Source organism: Pseudophryne corroboree, chromosome 10 (assembly GCF_028390025.1).
Source record: "Pseudophryne corroboree isolate aPseCor3 chromosome 10, aPseCor3.hap2, whole genome shotgun sequence".
NCBI lineage: Eukaryota > Metazoa > Chordata > Amphibia > Anura > Myobatrachidae > Pseudophryne > Pseudophryne corroboree.
The window spans coordinates 163,002,754-163,023,740 of record NC_086453.1 but is presented as its reverse complement, the minus strand read 5'-3'; the positions used below and the strand labels follow the sequence as shown (position 1 = coordinate 163,023,740).

The window sequence follows — 20,987 nt, the reverse complement described above, 5'->3', positions numbered from 1 at the left end:
AGTCGTGTCCCTTGTGCGAGTTTGTTGGGTCCATTTGAAAATGTGTCCAGAAGTGAAGTTGCGTTTATCCCTTGCGAATTTGGATTTTTTTCCTTTCTATAATGTTATCTTCGTATGACTCAAGGTCTTTTTTCATTTTACAGAAAAAATCTTGAAAGGAAGGATTGCCTTCCCATTGTTCTAATTTTTGACCCAGGGTATCAATTTCTTTGGTACATTCTTCCATAATTAGGTGATTATGTTTTATTAGAATGCCCATTAAATCCTGGGAGCATTTTAAGAGACATTGTTCCCAATCTTTACGTAGACTATCTGTGGAAAGTGCGAATGAGGGAAAAAGTTTGGGCCGTAGGCCTCTTGGAGATATTTTTTGTCTACAATAGTGTTCCAAACTCGTTAGATCCCAGTCAACTCTAATGCGCCTTTGGAGAGTTCTCTTCAAAAGAGATAGGTCGTCTTCCCAACTGGTCTCTGTAATGGGATCAGGGATCTTGATAGGAAAAATGGTATCTAAGTCTTCAATGGATCTTTTATTTTTCAATTCAGTTTTTAAACTGAAAGTACTCATATTGTACTGGTCGTTGGAGCTGAGAGAGAGGACGTCTTGGATTCTTGAAACAGAGATTTAAAGGGAAAAGTTTAACATGAGAGATAAGATAATTAGTCCTAATGGAGGCTTGGAGATCCGCCTGGATGACTGTGCTGGGTCCGAGAGCTGAGGAAAAAGACCTCAGTACCAAGAATTGTATGCAAATAAATTCAATATGGAGCCGCACTAGTCTTAACAATCTAAACTGAATATAGAAATAACATAAAGAAACCAATGTATATGCAGTTAGCAAAAAGTTTTAAACTGCTAATGATTGGCGGTGCTCCCAGGAATTTTGTAGGCTTGGCTACAATTGAAAAGGAGAGAAAAGACAAAAAACCCTTGTTTGGGAGCACTCGTTTGTAATGATTTGTATGATATAAGTAAAGTAAATGATAAGTGTAATAAAACTTAACCTTTAATTGTTTCTTGAATAAAAAGAAATTAATGTGGAATGATTTTGAGACTCGTGTCTGATGTTTGCAAGGAACTTGTTTAACCTTTTTAACAAATGAGCTACAAGTTATTGAGAGAAGGTGAAAATATCAGAAGCAATATGTTTGATAAATATCCGTGTGTTCTGATGGGATAAATGTATCCAGAACAATCACTGTGCATGCCTAGAAATGAAGGTATTCAATGGAAGCGTGGTATGGTAGCAAGATTGAATTGGCTGAACAAAATTTTTGAGAAGGAAAGAGAAGGGGGGCCCACTGCACCTGGTATTCTCAGGAGGTTTCCCATCCTGATACTGACCAGGCCATACCTGCTTAGCTTCCGAGATCGGACAAGATCGGGCGTGTTCAGGGTAGTATGGCCGTGGGCCTATTGTGGGAAATATGAGGGAAAAGATGAAAAGGGAGAAAATCCACTCCTAATGTCCGTACTGTACATATACCAACCATGTGTAGTCCGGGAGTGTTTTTCCAGAAGCAGGAGTAAAGAAATGGAAAGTGTTGGAGAATTAAAAAGGGCCCACCGCACCTGGTATTCTCAGGAGGTTCTCCTTCCTAGTACTGACCAGGCCATGCCTGCTTAGCTTCCGAGATTGGACAAGATCGGGCGTATTCAGGGTAGTATGGCCGTGGGCCAGTTGGAGAAAATATGAATGGAAAGGGAGAGTAAATTGCTTTCTGTACTTCACACTCAACCAAGGCCACTGATGGTCCCCAATGGTAATTCCGGACAAAGTGTGTCAAGATGGTTCTAAGTGTCTGGAATTGATAAAGGTATGGTGTGGTTAGTGAAGTTTAGCAGATGGTGAAGCTCTCACAGAGATACTGAAAGAATGATGCAAGATGTGTGTAAATATCAGGTGCGGTGGGCCCTTTTTAATTCTCCAACACTTTCCATTTCTTTACTCCTGCTTCTGGAAAAACACTCCCGGACTACACATGGTTGGTATATGTACAGTACGGACATTAGGAGTGGATTTTCTCCCTTTTCATCTTTTCCCTCATATTTCCCACAATAGGCCCACGGCCATACTACCCTGAATACGCCCGATCTTGTCCGATCTCGGAAGCTAAGCAGGTATGGCCTGGTCAGTATCAGGATGGGAAACCTCCTGAGAATACCAGGTGCAGTGGGCCCCCCTTCTCTTTCCTTCTCAAAAATTTTGTTCAGCCAATTCAATCTTGCTACCATACCACGCTTCCATTGAATACCTTCATTTCTAGGCATGCACAGTGATTGTTCTGGATACATTTATCCCATCAGAACACACGGATATTTATCAAACATATTGCTTCTGATATTTTCACCTTCTCTCAATAACTTGTACCTCATTTGTTAAAAAGGTTAAACAAGTTCCTTGCAAACATCAGACACGAGTCTCAAAATCATTCCACATTAATTTCTTTTTATTCAAGAAACAATTAAAGGTTAAGTTTTATTACACTTATCATTTACTTTACTTATATCATACAAATCATTACAAACGAGTGCTCCCAAACAAGGGTTTTTTGTCTTCTCTCTCCTTTTCAATTGTGGTTTTATTACTACTCTAGGAACAAAAAAAAAGGCAAAATCATGTAATTTTAGTTTTTTTTTGTAAATTTAGTTAAAAAAAAAATTAAACCAAAATCAGCAAAAATGGTCTGACACAAATCTTTATCAATATCTAGATCAGGGGCTCAAGTGAGGTAGCGTTTGAATGTAGTGGAAGGAAGGATTGATTAGTAATTTCATTTAACTTGTTTGGTTTTAAACATTCTAATTAATCATTGGGGGCATTGATGATGGTCTTTATTGCATAGACAACAATTTGTATTTCTTATTGCACTAATCTGACTTTTACTAATCCGATTTTAACTTTTTATTTGAGTTTATATGCCCTGATTTAATGCATCTATGCCCTTGGGCATCAGCCATAGTAGATGACGTTGACAGACTTGTATCATCACGACAGGTGGCAACACCTGCGGCACTAGTATGTGCTTCCTGCTCTCCCCTCAAATGTTTGTTCTCCATATCTATCAACAAACATGAACCAAGTGGGGTAAAGCACACACCACAATTGTACAAAAAATGTACCACCTACAGTGTCATAATATGTGTATGAGTCAGAGATAATAATCTAACACTACGGTTTACTTTCACCTACAGTGTCACACAATACATGTATGAGTACGAAATAAAATATATTACTGTGGTACCAATTTCACCCACAATATGTGTATAAGTCAGAAAAAGTATTCTAACACCGTGGTTTCATTTCATCAGCAGTGTCACACAATACATGTACGAGTATGAAATAAAATATATTACTGTGGTACAGTATCACCTTCATCCAAAGTGTCACACAATAATAGGATTTTAATTACCTAGCGGTAAATTCTTTTCTCGTAGTCCATAGAGGATACTGGGGTCCACATTAGTACCACGGGGTATACATGGGTCCACTAGGAGCCTTGGGCACTTTAAAAAATCAATAGTGTGCATTGACTCCTCCCTCTATGCTCCTGCTACCAGACTCAGTCTAGAAACTGTGCCCGAGGAGACGGACATACCGTGAGAGAAGGATAGGTAAGGATAGTGGTGAGATTCTGAACCTGCACATACAACAAGAGGAAAGCCATGCTAACCAAACATGAAACAGGAACAGCAACAGCTGAACCAACAGTACTTAACCAAGTAACAGTGCAGAAACGAAGCACTGGGCGGGCACCCAGTATCCTCTACAGACTACGAGACAAGGAATTACCGGCAGGTAATTAAAATCCTATTTTCTCTTACGTCCTAGAGGATACTGGGGTCCACATTAGTACCATGGGGATGTACCAAAGCTCCCAAACCGGGTGGGAGAGTGCTGAGGGTTTGCAGAACTGACTGACCAAACTGAAGGTCCTTAGAGACCGAATGATCAAAGTTGTAAAACTTAGCAAACGTGTTCAAACCAGACCAAGTAGCTTCTTGGCAGAGCTGTAAGGCGGAGACACCCCGGGCAGCCGCCCAGGATAAATCCACCAACCTAGTAGAGTGGGCATGTACAGACCAAGGAACCGGCAAACCTGCCGTAGAGTAAGCATGCTGGATAGTAAGCTTGATCCAGCGAGCAATAGACTGCTTGGAAGCAGGACACCCAATTTTATTGGGATCATAGCGTACAAACAGCAAGTCCGATTTTCTGTGACAAGCTGTCCGTTTGACAAAGATTTTCAAAGCCCGCACAACATCCAGGGATTTTGAAGTGGAAGAGGTGTCAGTAAGCACCGGAACCACAATAGGCTGGTTGATATGAAACGCAGACACAACCTTTGGAAGAAATTGCTGACGAGTTCTGATTTCAGCTCTATCTTCATGGAAAATCAAATAGGGGCTCTTGCAAGACAACGCCCCCAATTCCGACACATGTCTTGCCAAAGCCAAGGCCAGCAATGTAACGGTCTTCCACGTAAGAAACTTTACATCAACCTCCTGTAAAGGCTCAAACATTCAGACTGTGGAAACTGCAACACCACGTTGAGATCCCAAGGTGCCATGGGAGGCACAAAGGGTGGCTGGATGTGCAGAACCCCTTTCAAGAACGTCTGAACCTCAAGAATGGACACCAACTGTCTGTGGAAGAAAATGGACAAGGCCGAGATCTGGACCTTTAAGTAACCCAGGCATAGGCCCACATCTACTCCTGACTGCAGCAAAAGCAAAAAACAACCCAGCTGAAATTCCACCGTAGGGAATTTCCTGTTTTCATACCAAGACACATACGTCCTCCAAATCTGGTGGTAGTGTTTAGATGTTACCCCTTTTCTGGCTTGGATCAGGGTAGGAAATATCCTGTCCGGAATGCCTTTCTGGGCTAAAATTTGATGCTCAACCGCCGTGCCATCAAACGTAGCCGTGGTAAGTCTTGATAGAAGGACCCTGCTGCAGAAGATCCTCTTGAAGAGGTAGAGGCCACAGATCCTCCAGCAGCATGTCCAGGAGATCTGCGTACCAAGCCCTTCTTGGCCAATCTGGAGCAATGAGAATTGCTTGATTGTTTTCTCTTTTTATTCTTTTGGGAAATCTTGGGATCAGTGGAAGTGGTGGAAACATATACACCAACTGGTAAACCCATGGAGTCACCAGAACGTCCACCGCCACTGCCTGTGGGTCTCTCGACCTGGTACAATACCGCCTGAGTTTCCTTTGGGTGAAGGCCCCACTCTCTTGGGTGGAGGTCGTGTCTGCTGAGGAAGTCTGCTTCCCAGTTGTCTACTCCCAGAATGAAGACCGCCAACAATGCCACAGCATGTCATTCTGCCCAGAGGAGAATCCGTGTTACCTCTGACACTGCTGTTCTGCTCTTCGTTCCGCCCTGTCGGTTTATGTACGTTACTGCCGTCACATTGTCCGACTGCCTGGATTGCCTGATCTTGAAGAAGATGGGCTGCCTGCACAAGGGCGTTGTATATGGCCATTAGTTCCAGAATATTGATTGGAAGAATGGTTTCCTGATTTGACCATTTTCCTTGGAAGTGTGCCCCCTGGGTGACTGTTCCCCAACCTCTGAGGCTTGCGTCTGTGGTTAGCAGAATCCAATTATGAGTCCCGAATCTTCGGCCCTCGGTCAGGTGAGAAGTCTGGAGCCACCACAGAAGAGAAATCCTGGATTTTGGTGACAGACAAATCCTCTAGTGCATGTATAAATTACCATTTATCCAACGGGTCCAGCTGGAAGGGTCTTGCGTGAAACCTTCCGTACTGCAGTGTCACGCTTGGCTGAGTTTGAGGATCCAGCAACTGAGATTTGCCCGAGGAAGTGATAGCCTGCGGATGAAGAAGGCGAGGGGGCTGGATATAGTTCCTCCTCATGGGACACGAGACCAATGGAGAACATAGACAGGACTAGAAGACGGGCAGTAGTAGTTTAACAGATAACAAGACTGAAGACAAAGAACTGCGGACTAGTAGGTTGTGGCTTTGAAAGATGAGGCTGAACTGCGAACTTGTGGACTGTGGTTAGAATGACATGGCTGAGGATAAAGAACTGCGGACTGGTGAACTGTGGCTTGAAAGACTAGGCTGAACTGCGGACTTGTGGACTGTGTTTTGAAAGACGGTGCTGAAGAGCACGGGAACTGTCCATGACCTGAGACCCTTACTGGGTCGGGGTTCCCAGGAGCACTCTCACAAGGGGCAGTAGGTTAGAAACAGCAGGGCTGCGGCAACAAATAAATGACGGCAGAGCAGAGCCAGGGAGTAACCAGGACACGGAAGGAATCCTGGGAGCACAGAGCTATAGCACTTACACCTTGGTAGTAACTTGAAGCACTGGCGCCCCTGTCATAAACCAGACCCTTTTTATGAAGAGAGATCTCCCTGGATTGGCTAGATACAACAGGAAGCCTGTACCATTGCTCAGAATTTGTCTCCAATATGGCGGCTCCCTGTAAGGCAGACATTCTTGCTGGTGCTTGGACACTCCCTTGTCCCTGGCCTCCCAGCAACTGCAGTCAGTGAGATCCACTGCAGCAGCATCTTGCCACCATGAGCGGACCCACCACAGCCGCCTACCCGCTGCAAGCGGATCCACTGCAGCAGCCCTCCTCCGCCGATGCCCACCAGCCGCTCGCACGGCAGACCCCGCGGCCCCCGGACGCTGACACTGCAGTGCCTCGTAAGCGGCTACCATCTTTCCCAGAAGGCAAATGCAGAGATGCACCGATATCTGAATTGTTTGAGAACATCCCGCACCATTTACTGGATCACCACTGCTTTTTCCAATGAAAGAAACACCTTCTGTACCTCTGTATCCAGTATCATCCCCAGGAACGGAAGCCTCAGAGTTGGTTCCAGGTGAGATTTTGGTATGTTCAGAATCCACCCCGTGATCCCGGAGTAGTCGAGTTGAGAGGGCAATGTCATCCAATAACCGCTCCCTGGATGGTGCTTTTATCAGCAGATCGTTCAGGTACGGAATAATGTTCACTCCCCGTTTGCGTAGGAGAAACATCATCTCCGCCATTACCTTGGTGAACACCCTCAGGGCCGTGGAGAGGCCAAAGGGCAGAGCCTGGAACTGGTAGTGACAGTCCTGTAAGGCAAACCTGAGATAAGCCTGATGAGGTGGCCAGATCGAGATATGAAGGTATGCATCCTTGATATCCAGAGACACCAAGAGTTCCCCTTCCTCCAGACACGAGATCACCGCTCTCAGAGATTCCATCTTGAATTTGAACACCCGTAAGTACGGGTTCAACGACTTGGGTGTCACCGAACCATCCAGTTTCGGTACCACAAACAGGCTGGAATAATAACCCCTGGACCGTAGCTGAGGTGGAACTGGAACAATGACCTGAGTCTGTACCAGTTTGTGAATTGCATCCTGTAAATTTATACTTGCCTCCTTAGAAGCTGTTAAGCCTGACTTGAAGAATCTGTGAGGTGGGAGTTCCTGAAACTCCAGTCTGTATCCCTGGGTGATGACCTTTTTGACCCAGGGATCCTGGCATGACGTTGCCCATATATGACTGAAATCTCTTAATCGGGCTCCCACCTGCCTGTCTCCCAGGCAGAAAGGTCCACCGTCATGCTGAAGGCTTTGAGGAAGCAGAACCAGAGTTCTGTTCCTGTGAACTTGCAGTTGCTTGTTTTCTGGGTTTACCTCTATTGCCTTTGAAGGCTGTAGAAGAACCCTTGGCTTTATGTTTGAATTTTGCTGTCCGAAAGGACTGCAGAGTCAGAGCAGAGTAGGTCTTCCTAGCTGGTGGGGGTGCTGAAGGAAGATATGTAGACTTACCCGCCGTAGCCTTGGATATCCACGTATCCAGTTCATCACCAAACAGGGCGTCGCCTGTGAAAGGTAGGCTTTCCACACCCTTTCTGGAATCCACATCTGCCGTCCACTGACGTAGCCATAGGCCCTTGCGTGCTGACACTGCCATAGCCATGGAGCGTGCATTGAGCAATCCAATTTCTTTTATGGCTTCCACCATAAAATTTGCAGAGTCCTGTATATATTGCAGGAGTAAAATCATCTCACCTCTTGGTAAGGAATCTACCCCTCAATTAGGTTACCTGACTATTTTGCAATGGCCCTAGTGATACAAGCACAAGCAATAGTGGGTCTCTGGGCCACCCCCACAGCTGTGTACAGAAATTTGAGAGTGGTTTCAATCTTGCTGCCTGCCGCATCTTTTAAGGAGGCTTCCCCCGGGACCGGTAAAACTATTTTTTGTGATAATCTAGATACTTATGCGTCAACAATCGGTGGGCCTTCCCATTATTTTCTATCATCCTGAGGAAAAGCGAAAGTTGTGAGTAACCTTTTAGGGATCTGAAACTTCTTGTCAGGATTAGACCAAGTTTCTTCAAATAAGGAATTTAATTCCTTAGATGCAGGGAAAGTAGCAGAGGATTTATTTTTTACATTAAAATAAGATTCCTCATCGTCCTCTTTCGCTTTGTCAGGAATGTGCAGGATATCTCAAACGGCCTCTATCAGGGCCTGTATTCCCTGTGACAAAGCTGCATCCCCCTCCCGAGTCCACCTCACCCTCCTCAACGTCTGATACATCATCAGTATCAGTCTGCATGATTTGGACCAGTGTACGCTGTTGTGGACAAATGGCAGGGGTCTGATACGCTGGAATGGCCACTGAGTCTCTATTCATCAGGTCATCCACAGATTGTCTAAAGTATTGCGTCTCCTTCTCATTGTGGGATAATTTATGTGAAATATTTGAGATCATCCCTTTTAATGAATCCAACCATACTGGTTCGGACCCACTAGCCTGAGAATGTGTACTATCCTGAGTACACTGTAGGGATCCCCCTGAGTGAGAAAAACACTCTGCTGTGCATGAAACACACTACTTTGACATAGTAAAATGTAAAAGAACACACACACATACAGGATGAATAGGTTGAAAGCACAGTTAACCCACACAGAGCCCCCTAGGGAGACACAGAGTATGATGGAACCAGCTACACAGTGCCCCTATAGCTAATTATAAGGTTAGCTGGGTCGCTAACTAAGCCCACTTAATAAAGGCTCAGTATTCTAATAACCCCCCTTTGCTATGACCCCCTGGTCAGGGACGTGCGGTGACCTAAATGGCTCAGGTGGCCCTGGCTAGCACCAGAACCAGATTTGCATTCAATATATGAGCCAAAAGGTACATCTGGGCATTATACACAGCTGCAGCAGTATATACTTTTGGAAATTTGGTCTGTTTTGATCAGAGATGTGCAGAAAAGATAGTCAGGTGTCGGCACTGCCTCACCTGCCATAGACTTTTTACTCCATGGTTGTGGCTATAAAAATGATTAGAATAATGCACAGAAGATATTTCAAAAACATATTCTTTGTATTTTTTATATACTTTATACAGTCGGAACTCTGGCACAAACGTTAGTATGCCAGGAAAGGCTCTGCCTCACCTGCCTCATCCCACCGCACGTCACTGCCCCTGGTACCGCTGAGGCAAGCTGGAGTCCTTGTGGAGGGGCTGCGCTTCCCTGCCAGTCTGTCTGAGTAGAGCTGCAGAGGGAAAATGGTGCTGGTGAGCTGCTGTGTCCACTCATAGTGAAGCCCCGCTCCCGTAATGGTGCGCTGTCTTCCCGTTTTTTTTATACTGGCTGAGGTATGCATGGAGCTTAACAGCGAGTTAGAACCCCTGTAAGCTAGTTTGCCAGTGTGGGTAATGTAAGTAGTGGCTCAGCGCGCCCCTCACAGCGGAACACACGCACACAGCATGTCATCTTGGGCCCTGGAGCGCAGCCTGCCTGTCAGCACTGTGCTCCACACCCTTATGCCGCCATTTCAGCTGGTGACCTGCTAACCGGGACACCAGCCACCTACTCACCGCTCTTCTTACTTCTGGCTCTGTTAGGGGTGGCGGCGTGCTGTGGGACAGTACGCTCGCCGAGGTGAGGCTTGTGAATAGGACCCTCAGGAGCTCAGTGTCCTATCAGTGGGGAATGGGACCATTAACCCTGTAGGAAGTTGGGCCATCCCCCCCCCCCCCTTCCTAAGTCCCACGAAGCAGGCAGGCTGTTGCCAAAAACGGGGGAGTGGCTTGCCGAACGCAGGACATGTTTGTGACGTCAAACCAGGAACTAAACAGACCGAGGTGATCGCAATCTAGGAGTAGGTCTGGAGCTACTCAGAAACTGCAAGGAATTATTTAATAGCAGTTCTGCTAATCTTTCGTTCGCTATTCTGCTAAGATACACTCCCAGAGGGCGGCGGCCTAGCGTTTGCAATGCTGCTAAAAGCAGCTAGCAAGCGAACAACTCGGAATGAGGGCCAATATGTGTACGAAATAAAATATATTATTGTGGTACCACCTTCACCAACAGTGTCACACAATACATGTATGAGTACGAAATAATAATATACTGCGGTCTGAATGATATTTTCACAGTATTTATGAAAATAAAAATTGTATAGTACACTGGGGTACAGCACAAACTAAATAAAATAGTATTTTTTTTATAATTATATTTTAGGCTTTTTAGCTTTTATTATTTTAATTTTACACTAGGACAGAGCTCCTAGATGAATGGACAGTGCACCCCTGTACAAAGCATCTCACTGATACGATCGCTTCTGCCTGATTGACAGCCAGAGGCAGTCACGGGGTGGGAGGGGGCGTGCCGACGGCATCAGAACACTGTTGGTGGGGCACTGTCTGGACAACACAGGTGCGTCGACTGTTGTGGGGGCAGGCTGAAGCGGCCGCCGTGAGATGCTTTTGCACCCGTGCAGGGAGGGTAGGACCTGCGTGGCACACTAGCCCTGTGCTGGGCGTCCTCCCGCATGTCATAGAAAGTGATTGTAGATTTGCTAAATTTAGTACATCTACGATCAGCTCTGAATCAGCCCCATAGCACAGACACGTCTGCGCTGTACAAGCTCCACAGTCGGAGTGAAATGGAGCTGATCACCAGGGGGATCTTTATAGAATCCAAAACCCATGAGAATCCAACAGTGGGAGGATGACGTTTTGCCTCGTTTTGGGATCAGAGTCAGGTGTGAAAATCCGAGCTGGACTTGTATACCGTCTCAGATCACTAAGTTCGGGTGGGTTCAGTTCTCGGAGAACAGAACCCGCTCATCTGTAATATACAGTGCATCCCGAAAGTATTCACAGTCCTTCACTTTTTCCACACTGTTATGTTACAGCCTTATTCCAAAATGGAATAAATTTATTTTTCACCTCAAAATTCTTGACACAATGACCCATAAGGACAATGTGAAACAAGTTTTTTTGAGATTTTTGCAAATTTATTAAAAATAAAAAACTAAGAAATCACATGAACATAAGTATTTGCAGCCTTTGCCATGAAGCTCAAAATTTAGATCAGGTACATCCTGTTTTGACTGATTATCCTTGAAATGTTCCTACAACTTAGTATGAGTCCACCTGTGGTAAATTCAGTTGACTGGACATGATTTGGAAAGGCACACACCTGTCTATATAAGGTCCCACACTTGAAAGTGCATGTTTGAGCACAAACCAAACATGAAGTTAAAGGAATTGTCTGTAGACCTCCGAGACAGGATTGTCTCGAGGCAAAAATCTGGGGAAGGGTACAGAAAAATATTTGTTGTTTTGAAGGTCCCAATGAGCACAGTGGTCTCTATCATCCGTAAATGGAAGAAGTTCGGAACCACCAGGACTCTTCCTAGAGCGGGCCAGCTAAACTGAGTGATCGGGGAAGAAGTGCCTTAGTCAGGGAGGTGACCAAGAACCTGTAGGTCAGTCTGTCAGAGCTACAGCATTCCTCTGTGTTGAGAGGAGAACCTACCAGAAGGACAACCATCTCTGCAGCAATCCACCAATCAGGCCTCTATGGTAGAGTGGCCAGACGGAAGCCACTCCTTAGTTAAAAGCACCTGGCAGCTCGCCTGGAGTTTGCCAAAATGCACATGAAGGACTCTCAGACCATGAGAAAAAAATTCTCTGGTCTGATGAGACAAAGATTGAACTCTTTGGCGTGAATGCTAGGCATCATGTTTGGAGGAAACCAGGCACTGCTCATCACCAGGCCAATGCTCTCCCTACAGTGAAGCATGGTGGTGGCAGCATCATGCTGTGGGGATGTTTTTCAGCAGCAGGAATTGGGAGACTAGTCAGGATAGAGGGAAAGATGAATGCAGCAGTGTACATCCTGGATAAAAACCTACTCTTGACCTCAGATTGGGGTGACGGTTCATCTTTCAGCAGGACAACGACCCTAAGCACACAGCCAAGATATCAAAGGAGTGGCTTCAGGACAACTCTGTGAATGTACTTGAGTGGCCCACAGTGGCGTGCGGTGAGGTCAGTGGCTGGTGAGGCACTGCACACATAATGTATGCTGAGACCCACCGTTGACCCCTACCACCGAGCTGATGCCCTCTACTGCACCACAAACTGATGCCCACTACCGCCACAGATGCCAATGTCCTACAAAATCACCACCATCAACCACCCCGGCCCCCATGCCACTAATTTGCATCTAAGGTCCGATGCAGCTACCGCTAATGCCTGATTAAACTTGCTAAGAGCAGGCAGCTAATATATTGTCAATTTTATAAAATAAAAAATAAATATTATGGAGAGGGTGATGTCAGGGAAAGGAGGACATCGGCGGGTGAAAGACAGAGGGTGACAGTGACAGCATTGGGTGACAAAGAGGGTGACACTGACAGCATTGGGTGACAGGGATAGGTTGACACTGGGGAGAGGGTACAACAGTTGGTGACAGAGAGAGGGTGACACTGACAGCATTGGATGACAGGAAGAGGGTGACAGTGAAAAGTTGATGCCGGGAAGCGGGTGACAGCAGTGGGTGACAGGGAGAGGGTGACACTGACAGCATTGGATGACAGGAAGAGGGTGACAGCAGTGGGTGACAGACAGAGGGTGACACTGACAGCATTGAGTGACAGGGAGAGGGTGACGCCAGGGAGAGGGTGACACTGAGCATTGGGTGACAGGGCGAGGGTGACACTAACATCAGGAGGTGACAGGGAGCTGGTGACGCCGGGAAGATGGTAACAGCCGTGGGTGACAGCATTGGGTGAGAGGGATAGGTAAACGCCAGGGAGAGGGGTCACAGCATTCAGTGACAGGGAGAAGGTGATGCTGGGGAGAGGGTGACAGAGAGAGGGTGACGCTGGTGAGAGGGTGACAGCAGTGGGTGACACTGACAGGATAACAGGGAGAGGATCATGCCAGGAAGGAGGTTACATGGAGAGGGTACTAGGGAGAGCACATTAAAATACAACATAAACATTACAGCCTGGGTCCGCAGAACAGCATCACCATGTCACACTGAAGTCACTCTCCCCTGCCAACCCGCGTCCACCGCTGCAGCCAGTAAGAGAATCGTAAATTACAAACCTGCTACGTGCAGTGCGTCCTCATCCTCCAGAACTTCATCGCAGAGCCGCTCTGCCTGTACCGCGCTGGCCAGTGAGTGCACTGTAGGCTGCAGGGATGAAGGCTGCAACAGGGCTCCCAGAAGTGAAGCTGCAGCAATTGAGAGAGGAGAGGGGCTAGCGGCCCCTCCTACCCCTCGGGTCGAACTGCAGCCAGTTACTCAATTTGGCAGCAGCTAACAGGCTGAGCCAGGGCCGGAATAGGACTAAAAATAGGCCCTGGCATTTAAAGTACACAGGTACACCTCGGCATCAGCATCTGGCTCCTGGCATAGACTCCTGCCCCTTACTATTCCTGACTCCTCCTACTTTTTAGTCTATGCTCTTACAAATATGAATAATATTAGAAGAACATACAAGTGTACATCATTCTCTGTATTCTAATTCACACAACAGATCTAATCCTGCAGGGGATTCACACATGTGCCACAATCCGATATTAGGTTGGTTCTGTTAGGTAAAGCTGGCACTTCACTGGTGTAGGTCACAGACAAAAAAAAATGGAAGGCATTATCCAATTGACCAAGCCCTAGCTTAGCAGTTGTAGAAGATTAGGTAGTGTTCATTGTATAACCTTTTTAGGGCAGGGGTGCTGAAAACAGAGGAGAACACATCCGTGCATACCAAAGCAGAGCCTTAACTACACATTTGGTTCCCTGTGTACATAAAGAGTATTAATGCCCCCCCCTACACAACTTAAGTAGGGAGAGCGCGCACCGGAAAAAAACAAGTGTGGTCTCTCTAAGAAGGGGCATGACCACACAATAGTACCCCTAATTCAAATGATGACACTGTAGAGCCCCTTAGTACCTTACACCGCACAGTGGTGTCCATTATTTACATTACATCAAACAGTAGGGTCCCTTATTCACAATATGCCACAGAGTAGTGTCCCTTATTCACGTTACGCCACACAGCAGTATTGCACAGCGTTCCAAGTTTAATCACTGCAGACTGATAATACACAAAGTGAAAGTCCCAGTAACTCACACTACACTCTCCCTAGCTTACCTCCAGCATCCTGGAATGGCAAAGTTCCCGTTAGCTATATCCCGATGCAAGGTTCTGTATCGAGAGCTGGGAATTGAGTGCCAGTGGTCTCTGTGTGTTGCCTCCCCCGGTCAGGCTCCAATGATGTGGAGGTGCAGAAGACAGTGCTAGCTCCGACCGCTTTAAAGTCCATGTAGTAAATTAACTTTCGGTTTGTGTCCTGCCGCAAAACCAGAAGTGTGGCAAACATCTGGTTTGCGTTACTAGTACTCTATATTCCATAGTTCTTTACTCCTCTGCTGCTGTTTTTTGCGCTTTTTAATAAACTGGTGAGCCACATTACTTTTACTTTTATAACAGATCCCCTTTTTTTAAATCAAAGAACAGGTACAACTACCCCAACTGTCCACCCCCTTTTTTTTGGTAAAATTATAGCAGCCACCTCGTCAAAAGTTGTGTCTATAAAGGTCATATGACCATTTAGCACCACTTTCTGCAATACACATTGTATAATTGTTATGCAGAATGAATATATATATATATATATATATATATATATATATATATATATATATATATAGAGGGGAGTTGCAGCACTCAAAATTACTTCCTCAACGTAGTGTAGGAATGGTGACATGCACCTAGTATATTCAAGCATCGTCTATGTTTCAGTTAATACAACATAACAAAAGTTTGTATTAACTGAAATGTAGACGACACTTTCATAAACTAGGTGCATGTCACCATTTCTACACTATGTTGTGGAAGTCATTTTCATTGTTGCAACTACGTTCTTTCATGTGTGGTTTTATCTGATGGAAGCGGGTCACGTTTGGGTATACAGGATTGGAGTGGCGGCTCATTGCAAATAAATATATATATATATATATATACATACACACTGCTCAAAAAAATAAAGGGAACACTAAAATAACACATCCTAGATCTTAATGAATGAAATATTCTTATTAAATACTTTGTTCTTTACATAGTTGAATGTGCTGACAACAAAATCACACAAAAATTATCAATGGAAATAAAATGTATTAACCCATGGAGGTCTGGATTTGGAGTCACCCTCAAAATTAAAGTGGAAAAACACACTACAGGCTGATCCAACTTTCATGTAATGTCCTTAAAACAAGTCAAAATGAGGCTCAGTAGTGTGTGTGGCCTCCACGCGCCTGTATGACCTCCCTACAACCCACACAAGTGGCTCAGGTAGTGCAGCTCATCCAGGATGGCACATCAATGCGAGCTGTGGCAAGAAGGTTTGCTGTGTCTGTCAGCGTAGTGTCCAGAGCATGGAGGCGCTACCAGGAGACAGGCCAGTACATCAGGAGATGTGGAGGAGGCCGTAGGAGGGCAACAACCCAGCAGCAGGACCGCTACCTCCGCCTTTGTGCAAGGAGGAACAGGAGGAGCACTGCCAGAGCCCTGCAAAAATTACCTACAGCAGGCCACAAATGTGCATGTGTCTACTCAAATGATCAGAAACAGACTCCATGAGGGTGGTATGAGGGCCCGACGCCCACAGGTGGGGGTTGTGCTTACAGCCCAACACCGTGCAGGACGTTTGACATTTGCCAGAACACCAAGATTGGCAAATTCACCACTGGCGCCCTGTGCTCTTCACAGATGAAAGCAGAGTCTGAAGACGCCAAGGAGAACGTTCTGCTGCCTGCAATATCCTCCAGCATGACCGGTTTGGCAGTGGGTCAGTAATGGTGTGGGGTGGCATTTCTTTGGGGGGCCGCACGGCCTTCCATGTGCTCGCCAGAGGTAGCCTGACTGCCATTAGCTACCGAGATGAGATCCTCAGACCCCTTGTGAGACCATATTCTGGTGCGGTTGGCCCTGGGTTCCTCCTAATGCAAGACAATGCTAGACCTCTTGTGGCTGGACTGTGTCAGCAGTTCCTGCAAGACGAAGGCATTGATGCTATGGACCGGCACTGCCCGTTCCCGAGGCCTGAATACAATTGAGCACATCTGGGACATCATGTCTCGTCCATCCACCAATGCCACGTTGCACCACAGACTGTCCAGGAGTTGGCGGATTCTTTAGTCCAGGTTGTCACGATCCGGGTATCTGGACGCCATTACTTACCCTTCAGATGCCTCCTGAGGCTGGCTCAGCGTTCCAGGACTGGATCCCATCCGTTACACTGATGTCCACATTCCTGCCTCCTCTCCTGTCACTCTGAGACGCGGTCACCGCGGCGCCATGTTACATCTGGAAGGCGTTCCCCGCGGCCTCCACCGCTGTCCCTGAGTTCCTGCATGCAGAGTGTCAGAGTGGCGATTACGTCAGCCGCGGCCTCCGCTGTGCCCGCGTGGTTTAGATGTGCAATCATCAGTCTGGCGTCTCCTGTGGCCGGCGCCGCCATTGCTGTTTCAATTCTCACATGGATTACAAACCAAACTTCCCTCCAAGTGTCTGCATGGGCGCAGCCATCTTGGATTTTGTCATCTGATCATTTCCACCAATCTGCTGCCTGTATTGTTAATCTGCATAATTGCCTAGCCAACCCCTTCCTTGCTGCAGGTATAAATATGCTGTGCCTGAGCAAGGAAGGCGTCAGTGCTTTGGTTGTCAAACCTAGTTCCAGTTTGTCTCTCTCCTGTGGTTGTTTTCCAGGTTCCAGTTCCTATCTCCAAACCTCCACTAAAGAGACCCGCACCAGCATTCCACCTGCGGTGTAGCCTGACTCTCCTATCCTCATTGGATTCATCTGCTTCCAGCTACAGAACCACCTGCTTTCAGCATCCAGCTTCCAGCAGAGGTCAGCTCTTCTTAAAGTGCCGGTACCCTTTTCTGCATATTATCATTTATCACCGGCATTATAATTTCACCGCTCTCAATCTCCAAACTTCATTCCATATTTCATCGCTCTCAAGTTACATTTATTATTTAACTGGTTCCAGCCAGTATTCACTCCGTGTCAACATCAGTCTGGTTCCAGCCAGTACCCACAGCAGCCGTTTTACCCACAGCAGCCCAGCTTTTCCTGGAACACCAGCTGGTACGATCCTGGGCTATTTCCATTGCTACAGTCGGGCCTGGTAAGGACTTTCCACCTAGAAGATTATAAGAACTATCTCACACTACCAGAGCCCTGTGGCCCTTGCCACCCTGTAGTACCCAGGAACTGTATTTATTCTCTGCTGATTTTTATGTTTTCTTTTTACTACTGCTGTGTTACGGAGTTTTGTCATAAATAAACATCATTGACTTTTATCCTGGTTGTCGTGGTCACGCCTTCGGGCAATTCTGTTACATGTTACTTACATGTCTAGGGGTCTGATACAACCTCCCAGGTTCCACTATACCTCAGCCCCTACAACTGAGGCTGCCTCCTGTCAGCTCAGGCCCTCAGTTGTGACAGTAAGCACTGACCATATGAATCCAGCCGGAGACCAGGATCAAGCGGCCAGGCCGATGCAAGAACTGGCAGCCCGACTTGAACATCAGGAGGCTGCACAGGGCCACATCATCCGCTGTCTCCAGGATCTCTCTACTCGGCTGGATGGGATTCAGACAACCCTCCGTGGATCAGACGCGTCCGGTGCGTCAACCACAGTGACTCCAGCTATAACCCCACCCACTTTACCCATTTCTGCTCCACGTCTTCATCTTCCAACGCCAGCAAAATTTGACGGATCTCCAAGATTCTGCAGGGGATTTCTCAACCAGTGTGAGATTCAGTTTGAGCTACAACCTGGCAATTTTCCCAGTGACCGTACAAAAATTGCCTACATTATCTCTCTTCTCAGTGGCTCAGCCCTTGATTGGGCATCACCGTTATGGGAGAGGTCTGACACCCTGCTATCCTTCTACACTGCATTCGTGTCAACATTCAGGCGTATCTTCGACGAGCCAGGCCGGGTAACTTCAGCTTCATCTGAGATTCTCCGTTTACGCCAGGGATCACGTACTGTAGGACAATATCTTATACAGTTCCAGATCCTGGCATCCGAACTGGCATGGAACGATGAGGCCCTGTATGCTGCATTCTGGCATGGCTTATCTGAGCGTATTAAAGATGAGTTAGCTACCAGAGACTTACCTTCCAAGTTAGATGAGCTAATCTCACTCTGCACGAAAGTTGATTTACGTTTCAGAGAGAGAGCAACTGAGCGTGGAAGATCATCTGCTCCAAAATCTTCTGCTCCTCCTCCTCGCCAACTGTCACCATCTAAAGATGAGCCCATGCAAATTGGCCGTTCCCGTTTAACTTCTGCTGAGCGCCGAAGACGTCTCTTTGAGTCTCTTTGTCTTTACTGTGCAGCTCCGTCTCACACCATCAATGCCTGTCCTGAACGTCCGGGAAAACTCCAAACCCTAGCTCGCCCAGGAGAGGGCCGGCTAGGAGTAATGATCTCCTCTCCATCTCCTCATGATTGTAATCTCCCAGTCTCGCTTCAAGTTGCTCAACGTTATCGGAACGTCATTGCCCTCCTTGATTCCGGAGCAGCTGGGAACTTTATTACCGAAGCCTATGTTAAACGGTGGTCCCTACCCACCGAAAGACTTCCTTCATCCATCTCCTTAACTGCCGTGGATGGCAGCAAGATTTTTGATACAGTTATTTCTCTAAGGACTCTACCAGTTCGTCTGAGAGTGGGAGTTCTTCATTCCGAACTTATTTCTTTTTTAGTGATTCCAAGAGCCACACATCCTGTGGTCCTGGGCCTTCCATGGCTCCGTCTTCACAATCCTACAATTGATTGGACGACTACGCAAATTCTGGCATGGGGTTCCTCCTGTGCTGAGACATGTTTGTTTAAAGTATTGCCTGTCTGTTCTTCCTCCCCCAGGTCGTCTGATGTTCCACCTCCTCCATATCAAGATTTCACGGATGTGTTCAGTAAAGCTTCTGCTGATATCCTTCCTCCTCATAGAGAATGGGACTGCCCGATTGATCTCGTTCCAGGGAAGGTTCCACCTCGAGGCCGAACTTATCCGTTGTCTCTGCCTGAGACGCATTCTATGGAGGAATACATTAAAGAGAACCTAGCAAAGGGGTTCATTCGACCTTCTTCTTCTCCAGCCGGCGCAGGCTTCTTTTTTGTAAAGAAGAAAGATGGTGGTCTGCGGCCGTGCATCGACTATAGAGGTTTGAACGACATTACCATCAAGAACCGCTATCCTTTACCCCTGATTACTGAGCTCTTTGATAGAGTTAGCGGAGCTACCATCTTCACAAAGCTGGACTTGAGAGGTGCGTACAATCTCATCCGGATCCGTGAGGGTGACGAGTGGAAGACCGCCTTTAACACCCGTGACGGACATTATGAGTACCTCGTCATGCCCTTCGGATTGAGCAATGCTCCAGCTGTCTTCCAGCATTTTGTCAATGAGATCTTCAGAGACATTCTATACCGTCATGTCGTGGTCTATCTAGACGATATCCTCATTTTTGCCAACGATTTAGAGGAACATCGTTTTTGGGTTAAATAGGTTCTGTCCCGTCTCCGTGTCAATCATCTCTATTGCAAATTAGAGAAATGCGTCTTTGAAGTCAAGTCCATTCCGTTTCTAGGGTACATTGTGTCCGGTTCCGGACTAGAGATGGATCCTGAGAAACTACAAGCAATCCAAAATTGGCCGGTACCCTTAACCCTCAAAGGGGTCCAGAGGTTCTTGGGGTTCGCCAACTATTACCGAAAGTTTATACGAGACTTTTCCACCATTGTGGCGCCTATTACTGCTTTCACTAAGAAGGGTGCTAACCCGTCCAAGTGGTCTGAAGAAGCCATGCAAGCATTTCATCTTTTAAAACAAAGATTCATCTCTGCGCCTGTTCTGAAACAGCCTGACATCGACTCTCCTTTCATCTTAGAGGTGGATGCCTCCTCAGTTGGAGTAGGAGCGGTGTTATCTCAGAGGGCTAAAGATGGCCATTTACACCCTTGCAGTTTCTTCTCCCGGAAGTTCTCCCCAGCTGAGCGCAACTATGCCATTGGCGACCAGGAGTTGCTAGCCATCAAGCTCGCTCTAGAAGAGTGGAGGTATCTGTTGGAGGGAGCTTCTCATTCAATCACCATACTTACAGACCACAAGAACCTTTTATATCTGAAAGGCGCACAATGTCTCAACCCTCGTCAGGCCAGATGGGCACTTTTCTTTTCCAGGTTCGACTTTAAACTCCAGTTCTGTCCGGGCTCTCAGAATCGCAAGGCCGATGCCCTTTCCCGCTCATGGGAGCAAGAAAATGAGTCAGAGTCTTCAGACAAGCATCCTATTATAAATCCGTTGGCATTCTCCACGGTAGGGATGGACTCTACGCCCCCACCAGGGAAAAGTTTTGTGAAGCCGATGCTAAGGAAGAAGCTCATGCATTGGGCCCATGCTTCCCGTTTTGCCGGACATACAGGTATCCAAAAAACCCTGGAGTTTATCTCTAGGTCCTATTGGTGGCCAACTCTGAAAAAGGACGTCATGGAGTTTATTGCATCTTGCCCAAAGTGTGCCCAACATAAGGTATCCCGCCAGTCGCCTGCGGGGCAACTGGTTCCTTTATCCGTTCCCCGTCGACCATGGATC

The 20,987-nt window shown here is 46.7% G+C and overlaps 1 protein-coding gene and 3 pseudogenes across 6 annotated transcripts in view; 2 read left to right on the top strand and 2 right to left on the bottom strand.

Annotated features, from left to right (window-relative positions):
* LOC134966292 (NXPE family member 4-like) overlaps positions 1-20,987 on the top strand; it is a 642,982-nt gene that overhangs the window by 405,806 nt on the left and 216,189 nt on the right. The gene's annotated exons all lie outside the window — the stretch shown is intronic.
* On the bottom strand, positions 1,297-1,414 carry LOC134967727 (5S ribosomal RNA; annotated as a pseudogene).
* Positions 1,562-1,679, bottom strand: LOC134968265 (5S ribosomal RNA; annotated as a pseudogene).
* LOC134967542 (5S ribosomal RNA) lies at positions 2,064-2,181 on the top strand (annotated as a pseudogene).